We start from the raw sequence: 8,308 nt of genomic DNA, 5'->3' as shown, positions 1-8,308 counted from the left end.
CCACCTCCAAATACCTGAGAGCTATTTTTGGGCCCCCTTTTTTTTTTTAAATCTCGTCCCAGATTGTATCTTTTAGCTTTTGGTTTGTCTGATTGGTCCTACAGGGCTTCCCAACCTTGTTGGGCCACTGAAATGACCAGGGCACATCCTGACCAGAGGAAGGGGGTCCCCAGAACCCCTAAATCAGATCATGTAGGGGTCACTAAGATTGTTGTAGATAAAAACTGATCAAACCAATTTAATAATAATAAATATATGTATATAATTTATTGTGCGACTGATATACAGTTTTGAGATCCACAATCAAAGGGACAGCGTTGAGCCTGGATGGACACTGGGTGAACACTGATCCGACCTCTATCGCATCAGACCCGCTCTGTTCACTAAGGCAGTCCGGTACAGTCAGGTTTTATACCCTTTCTGTTGCTCGAGGCAGCGTCACTCTTGTTCTTTTCATAGTCAAACACATTCATGATGTCATCTTTCTCCAAGTTGCACTGGACAATGTGGTTCCTGGCAAGCTGTGAATGCTGAGAGTAGGGGGAACCTGGTATTGGGATGCAAGTTCCCTGATAACTTCTGCTATCTCAATCTCAGTGCTTGATGAGCGTTGACCGCCCAGGTGGCCTTTGAGAAATGATCCATCTCCTTCCCCAGCTAGGCTCTTTTAATTGCAAATTAGACCCCCTCCTTCCTGCTGTCTGCAGTTTTGCAATGACATGCAGCAGTCTCTAAGCATGAAGCAATTCCATGTGGATTTGAAAATGCTTTTGTGTATTTCTTTTAAACATTATAACATATCTTCCTCTCATATTCTACATAAGCACAAATTACCTATATCACATATTACAGAATGGTACCAATTCTAGCCTTTATTTTGCCTTCTTTTGCTGCCATGCACCAAATTGTGTCAGACTCATCAATGAACTGGGTTCTTCCAGGATGGGGTGTGCAAGGACGATCCCTCAGCTCATGTGTGGACCTGGTGTGCACCAGGCCAGAGACGTGAGTGTCATCCATAGCCAGCCCCTGTCTGCCAAGAGAACAGGAAGCTGCAGCTCTGAGGAACTCTGGGGTGAGGCAGCAAACAGCCCAAATGCCTAGTTTATATCAGTTACTGGTCAGGAGTATTTACTGCTGAGAGATTTTTATTGTCCTGCCCAGAGCTGGAAAAAAAGAACCCTGGCAGTTTGCTTTAGCTGTGAAGAGACACTTTTCAACAGGTTCCAGCTCTTCTGCTTGTCTAAGTTAAAAGCAAAGCCAAACTCTTCTGTTGGTCACATCAAACCAACATAAGTTTCAGGAGTCTGTGGAAGACATAAGAGTGTCAACATTATTTCATTTTATAATACTTACAGTCTTCTACTTCAGCCATGGGATAATTAGGCCATCACTGACTATATCAAAAAACGGGAAAAAGCACTGAAGAAGAAGTTTTTTTACAACTAAGTTTTAAAAACTAATGAATGAATTTCATAAAGAAAACCATGTAGTAAGAATACAGTAATTTAAACATCTCAAATCTCTTTGATAATGGAACCCCGAATCCCAGTCATGTGCAGTGTAGCCTCAGCTGTCCCTTTGAGGCCAGAGAACTGCCAAGGCTCAGGGCTGGGATGAGCCTTCACCCAAAACCAGTTCCAAGACTGATTTGGAATCAATCCAGAGCAAGGCCTACACAAAGAGGAAAGTCTCAAGGCCAAAGCCAAACCTTCATCATGTTGGATTTGTTTTAACACTGATCTGGAGCAAATGTGCTTGACCTGCAACACCACTCTTACTGTAAAACTTTACATGAGGTACTAAATAAGCACTGTCCTGTCCTGTCCTGAGCTGTGCTGCCCAAATACTGTGGAGAACTTGCTCTGCCTCTGCCCTGTGCCCCTGGGGCTTCTCTTGGCCAGGCAGCCTCAGTGGGAGCCAGCACTGGCTGCTGCCCCAGCGGGCCCCCAGGACAAGGCCCAGCAATTGAGAGGCCAATGGAAGCACTGGGCAGCAGCAGAAGCCTCAGCAGAGTTATTTGGACAACCATGGACTGGCCACAACTCCACTGCAGCATGACTCCCAGTCAGGCTACGTATGCAGGAGCAGAGTTATAAGAAAACTGTGGAGAAAAATCAACAACTGACCATCTGTTCTCGTACAGCTTGCGATTGCCAAAATAGCAGCCTATCAGCACAAGTGGCACAGTGAACACTGTCACCACCGTGCCTATCATGCAGGTCCTGCGCACATCCTGGAGGCAGACAATTCTTGGGAAGCGCACTGGATCCGGGGCATATATTCCTGTTTCATTGATAACGTCTGTGGGAGCAATGGGGAGCATGAGCCCGTGCTGTGCTGCACTGCTGAGCTGGCAGCACGGTGGATACGGGCAGGACGTTCTCTGTTTCCCCCAGAGCTGGGGCCTGCAGGCACCTTGCCGGCCCTTGGCACAGGCTGTGCCAGCCAACAAAGCCCAGCAGGCCGGGAGGAGAGCCCGGGGGCTGCGCAGCTGCTTGGGCAGTGGCTGCTGCCAGGGACATGGGCCAAAGCCATCCCTGAGCAGCCACTGCCACCCCTGGCCCTCCCTGCCCCGTCACAGCTCCCCCAGCCCCAGGGGACAGGCTCAGGCCCTCTCAGGAGACACTGGAGCAATCACCTGCTGTGCCAGTGCCTGGAACCGCCTGTTCTCCTGCAGAAGAGGCTGCCACTGAGCCACTGCTTCTTCCTGGAACAGCCACCTTCTGTGCCAGCTTTTGGGTCATCGCTTGAGAAATAAAAGGGACAGATGGATCAGATGGGACAGTTCCCCATTAGGGAGATATAGTCTTCAGAAGCTAATACTGGTGAAAGTCACGGACAATGATCAGGAAATCAGATGAGCTTTTGGGATTGGACAGGCCCCTCCCTTCTCCAAACCACCACCTCTCGTGATCTGCCTGGAGACTGGGAAATTGCAGGGGATCTCAGGGTGGGCATGGCCCAAGGTGCAGTTTGGGCTCCCTGGTGGCAGATCCAAATGCCTTCCTGCAGAGGCTGGGCAGAAGCTGCAGCCAGGCCAGGCTGGGAAACAGCCCTGCAGGGCGTCAAAGCAGCAGCAGCAGCAGCGGGGCAGCGAGGCTGCCATGGATCCCTTCCCGCTGTGCCGGGCACGGCGTGTCCAGATGTGCAGCCAAAGCCCCCCGCTGCTGAGTCCCAGGGGAAGCATGAGGGAAATACACTCACCACGGCGTCTCTCCAGATCACTCAGCATCTTGTTCAGAAATTTGGCTGCCTCCAGTGACTTGCTTCCTCCTGTGTCTTGGTTCTTCCATCTAGGAGGACCTTAATGGAAAGTGATTCAATTTCTCCTTCAGGCCTGAGTGGCAGTGAGGGCACCTGGGTGACTGGTGCCCTCCAAGGCACTCCCTCAGCTCTGCCTCCCACTCAGGAGCACAGGTGGTTTCTCAGTGAGATTTGCTGGGGTGGTATGTGCAAAGTGGTGAAGTATTGGTGGATCAGGATCTGATGTTGTACAGTTCAAGAAGCTGATGACATAGAGAGCCTTGCAAAGTCTTTCAACTGGAGAAATTATTTTTGTTTCTCTCTATTGCTGATTGAGGACTCTTTTGAGGGTGTGATGCATCCTTTCTAGGATGGATTGTCCTGTGGGGCTTGCAGGTATACCTGTCTTGTCTTCTATTCCCCAGACACTGAAGAACTCTTTCAACTTGTGAGAGGTATAGGCAGGTCCATTGTCTGTTTTGATCTCCTTTGGTACTCCCAGGGTAGCAAAGGCCAGGAAAAAATGTTTCATGGTGTGCGCGCAGTTTTTCCTGGTTGTGTTGATCCAAGTACTGCTCCTGAAAATGTATCGACCGATACATGCAAGTATTTTGACTTTCCAAAAGGTGCAAAGTGGGTTACATCTGTCTGCCACAGCTGGCAGCTGTTTAAACCTCGGGGATTGACTCCCGTCTCCATAGATGGTATCTGGTAGTTTTGACGGTTTGGGCATGTGGCAACAATAGCTTCTGCTTGATCTTTTGAATGCTTGAACATTCTGATAAGGGCAGGCACATTTTGATGAAAAAATGAGTGTGACAACTTTGCCTGGGCAAAGATGTTAGGGACATTAGCAGTCTCTATTGCCATGGCTAAGGTGTCTGCTTTCCTGTTCCCTTCTGGAATGAAACCTGGGAGGTCAGTGTGTGACTTCACGTGCATTATATGGTAAGGTTGTTTTCTGTGGGAAATTAAGCGTGTTAATGTAGAAATCAATTGGTATAACTTTGGATTGGAAACCTCTTTGAGAAGAGCATATTCTGCTCTCATAGCTATGCCAGCAACATAAGCTGAATCTTATGTGACCAGATTAAAAGGTTCATTTTTGAATTTCTCAAAGGCTCTGACAACAGCTGCTAATTCTGCAATCTGTGGAGATCGCTCCACTATTTCTATGTCAGATTCCCAGTTTTGGGTCTTAGGGTCTTTCCCGGTCCTTACCGACTTGTGGGACGACCCTGAGCCATCTGTAAATGCTGCAAGGTAGGGCTGGAGAGGAATGGGGGGGGATTTGGGTGTTCTGCAGGAAGCACTGCCAATTGGAGATATCTCTCCTGAGAATTCACCTTAACTGGCTTGGTGAGCCACAGGTTTCCTCCAGCTAAAGTCCACTTTCTTCCAGAGAGGTTCATATTCAAGAAAGAGTCCAACCTGTAAGCTTTACACACTGCTCATGTTTATAGTTTCATATTTATCAAGGAAATGCTTTCTCCTTTTAGGCTCAGATTTTAAAAGCTCTTTTAGCATCTAAATCCCTCTTCTAGACCTTCATCTGAGACCTACTTGCTATCACTTAGATCTGAAATCCCAGCCATGACCTTAAGTTATAATCCCTAATGCAGGAAACAACAGTTTGCATTTAGTCAAGAAAGTGTTTAAGTACCTGCAAGTGATTAAATGTTGTCCTAAATTGGAGTGTGTAATTATAATCACCTATTCCTGATTTCATATTCCAGACTCATATTCCTGCAATCTGTATGACTTAAACATGAACTTCTTCTGAGAGCACAGATTCCTGTGCCAGGGTTTGAACTGCCCCTGTCATGTCACTGGGTTCCTAAACCAGCCTAGTTGACCAAATAGTTCATAGTTCTTTTCTTCAGGTGCCCATCCTGATCTTCCTACTCTGATGAGTGTGCCAGGTTTGTGTCTGGACTATCTTTCAGCTTTTACTTTTTAATCCCTGTCAAGTTAGTGAGTCAGCTCAACTTTAAAGGTACATTTCAATAAATTCCTTCCTGAAAAGCTTGAGTTCAATTCATTTCAGTGCAAAAGACATCACAAGAAATTGTATACTTACTATTGGTGTTGTATCAAGAGTGTGTAGTTGCCAGTGCCTGATGACAGGAGAGTTTAGGAAGTCAGGCAAGTCCCATTTTTATGCAGTGCCCAGGGATTTATTCTCACAGGACAAATCATTGGTCACTATTCCCTAAACTCCCTTTTCCCCCCCCTCTAAGTTCTGCTGCAGCACAAGGTGACATCTTCCATGTTCTAATGGAATCCTATGATTTTTAAGTGTTGTTTCTAAAAATACCACACATTAAAATATTACTACAGTACAAATGTCACATCTACTGCTTCTTTCACCCATTGAGCCATTTGCCCTGTCAGAAAAGGAAACTGGATTGGTTTGACATGAATTGTTCTTGCCAAATATGAGTTGGCTTTGTTTTCTATACTAGATTGGAGGTGGCTTAGAAATCGATTACTTAATAAAGTGTCCATATTCTTTTTCTCTGTAAGAGCATTGGAGGTGTCTTGGTGGGAAAAGACAGCTTTTGCTAAGGAAGGCAGGAGCCTTCCGTGAAATGGACAATGTCAACCCCCTCCCTTCAAATTGTTGTAATTTTGAAATTAAAAAGTTCTCAGTTAAAGATATGGGAATAGGAATAGCAGTTCTTTACTAGGAAAACTGAAAATACAAATGCAACAGTACAAACGAAAAAAACCCAAAACCCACAGCCAGAGTCAGAGCAGGACCTGACACCCTGTGGGTCAGTGTAGCAGGCCCAGGGGCTGCAAGGCCTCCTTGGCGGTCAGACGCCTGAGCTAGGAAATGCCAGGTCAGCATGACTGGACCCTAGCAGCCCCTCTCTTCCGCCTTTCCGACCCTGCTTATCTCTCTGTAAGCCCATAGGTCACTTTCCCCTGACCCTTTCTCTTGGACAGTTTTCAAAACCCCTGTAGGGTATAAAAACCCCTGATTCTGCCCGGTTCGGCACAAGAGCTGTCACTGGGAACCTTCGTGGCACACCTGCATAAAGAATCCTGTGGAACCTCACACGGCCTTCTCCTCTCTCTCCCTGCGTCTGCTGCTGCAGCACCTAGCAAGCCACGAGCTGAAATCACTGAGCTGATAATCACTAAGAGCTCCAATCACTATAGCTTGCCTAGGCTGCTTGAGCCTCCACTGAGTTATCCTGGCTCCGGCACCCTGCTGGGCATCAGCCTGGCGGGAAACTGCCGTGATAAACTGGCACCCAAACTGAATGCTGGACCTGGCATTTCAGAGGAGCAGCATTTCTTCTTGAAATTGTCACTGCCTTCGCTCACCAGACGTCCTGGAAGAAGAAGCCCTCCGTTTTAGCAGGACTCTTCTGAAAGGCTGTCAGTCGACCCTCAAACCGCTGACATCTGGGCACAAAAAGTGCTCGAGGAGACTGATTCAGCAGACTACCTGCTGGCAGATCTTTGACCCACATCTGGCTGAAGAAGTGTACGTTTTGAAACAGCCTTTCTTGCACGCAAAAAACTTTTTCCGTGGGTCCCCTTTTTTTTTTTTTTTTTTCTTTTTTCTTTTTTTTTCTGCTGGCAGGGAACGGGAACATGGGATCGAAGCTCAGTATGTTAAAACAATCCCAGAATGAGAGAGATTTATATTTACTAATCCTAGAAATCCTATCTTCTAACAACTTTTCTTTTTCTAAAGGTAACCTTTCAAAAACTAACCTGAAAAAATTTATAAAATTGATTCTTTCCCACTTTCCGGATACTAACACATACACTACCACTTTAGACTCCTATTGGGATAGAATTGGGACCACGATATATAAGTTTCACACTAACCAAGATTTTTCTGTAACTCAGTTTATCCCTATATTTCACATTATAACCAAAGCCATAGAAAAAACTAACAAAAAACCTGTAACTTCAGTGCAAACCTTTTATGAACAAAGTGCTAACTTATCTGTTTCACCAGAACCCTTTCCATCAAATGCTAATCGTGCTGATAACATTCCTTCACCCTCCACTCTTCCCCTGGTTCCTAGTGTCCTGCCGTCCCCCCCTCCCCTTGTGCCGCCTCCCCCACCCCTGCCGTGCCCGAGGCTCCTGCCTGTGTCCCCCCCTCCCCCTTGGACGTGAATTCCACTGTGCAGCCGCGGCATCCTGTGAGCGACCTTGCTCTGCGTTATCTCCGAGTGCAACTGCGCCTGTTTCCGTTTTGGCTCAGAGAATTACTGCCGTTCCAGTAGATTATAAAAAGGAAAAAAGGGGCGGTGCTACTACTAGAAAGACATGGGAACCTATTACAAATAAAGAACTTGTACAAAAGAACATGGTAGAAGTTCACATATTTTTAGAAATTCCCTAGAATCTACATTCTCAGCACATGTCCTGGTACCCCGCGATATTAAAAATATTGCCCAGTGCCTCCTTTCTCCCGCCGAGTACATGCTTTGGGAAAGGCATTGGAAAAAGCAATTAAAAACATTATCAGATAACTATGCTGCTGATGCTGATAAGTCAAACTTTACAGTCGAACAGCTGGCTGGTGAAGGGGATTTGCAGAAACCCTCTCACCAAGCTGATACCTTACCTAAGACAACACTACAAGACATGGTTATTGCAGCAGAAACCTCCTTACTTCTTACCCCTGATGACTCTATTTCTACCCAACACTTTTCTAGTATTAAACAAGGAATAGATGAAAGCTTTATCAAATTTGTAGATAGAATTAAGGATGCTCTGGAAAAACAGATAGAGAGCACAGAGGCAAGAAAAGAACTGTTGTGCAAGCTTCCCATGAGTAACTCAAATGAAAAATGTAAAGCAATTCTGAGAGCCTTACCCTTAGACACAGAACCTACCATAGAGCAAATGCTGGAAAGCTGCACACGCCACCTGTCCACTGAAGATACAGTGGCCCAAGCAGTTACTAAGGGTGTTGCAGAAGGAGTTTCTGGTGCATATGCAATAATAGCTTCTAAAGACCAGGTCTGCTGCTACCACTGCGGAGACTGTGGACATTTTATAAAGGACTGTCCAGAGAGGTCACCTC

Source organism: Passer domesticus, chromosome 9 (genome assembly GCF_036417665.1).
Source record: "Passer domesticus isolate bPasDom1 chromosome 9, bPasDom1.hap1, whole genome shotgun sequence".
Classification (NCBI taxonomy): domain Eukaryota; kingdom Metazoa; phylum Chordata; class Aves; order Passeriformes; family Passeridae; genus Passer; species Passer domesticus.
The sequence above is the reverse complement of the archived record's forward strand: the minus strand, read 5'-3'. Positions refer to the sequence as shown.